General features: G+C 42.0%; 1 non-coding gene across 1 annotated transcript; it reads left to right on the top strand.

The window, feature by feature from the left end:
- Positions 1–23: 23 nt before the first annotated feature.
- LOC127745862 (small nucleolar RNA R71) lies at positions 24–131 on the top strand. The gene has a single exon (XR_008007486.1). It is a non-coding gene; the product is annotated as a small nucleolar RNA R71 (small nucleolar RNA).
- Positions 132–578: the final 447 nt, after the last annotated feature.

Here is a 578-nt window from a genome sequence, read left to right as displayed (position 1 = left end):
ATACCTATGATGCTCCATTCAGAAAGCATATCAGTGGGACACTTTCTGATTAATTGTTTGTATCTTTCCCAAGCTTCATAGAGGGATTCTCCTTCCTTCTGTCTGAAGGTTTGGACTTCCACTCTAAGCTTACTCAATTTTTAAGGTGGAAAGAACTTTGCTAAGAAGGCATTGACTAGCTTTTCCCAAGAGTCCAGGCTTTCTTTAGGTTGTCTCAGAGCATATCCGAATAGTTTGTTCGGACTCAGAGATACCCCAATTCAACCACTAAGATACATTTCACTACATACAACCAAGGGAATAGCATAAGTCTGTAGACCTCAGGGTCAACCCCATTAGTCTTGACAGTGTCACAGATTTGCAAGAATTCAGCTAAAAACTGATGAGGATCTTCCAATGGAAGTCCATGGAACTTGCAATTCTGTTGCATTAGAGAAACTAATTGAGGCTTAAGCTCAAAGTTGTTTGCTCCAATGGCAGGGATAGAGATGCTTCTCCCATAGAAGTCAGGAGTAGGTGCAGTAAAGTCACCCAGCACCTTCCTTGCATTGTTGGCATTGTTGTTGTTTTCGGCTGCC

The sequence above is a fragment of the Arachis duranensis genome, chromosome 3 (assembly GCF_000817695.3).
Source record: "Arachis duranensis cultivar V14167 chromosome 3, aradu.V14167.gnm2.J7QH, whole genome shotgun sequence".
Lineage (NCBI taxonomy): Eukaryota > Viridiplantae > Streptophyta > Magnoliopsida > Fabales > Fabaceae > Arachis > Arachis duranensis.
This window is presented reverse-complemented; position numbering and strand designations above follow the sequence as displayed.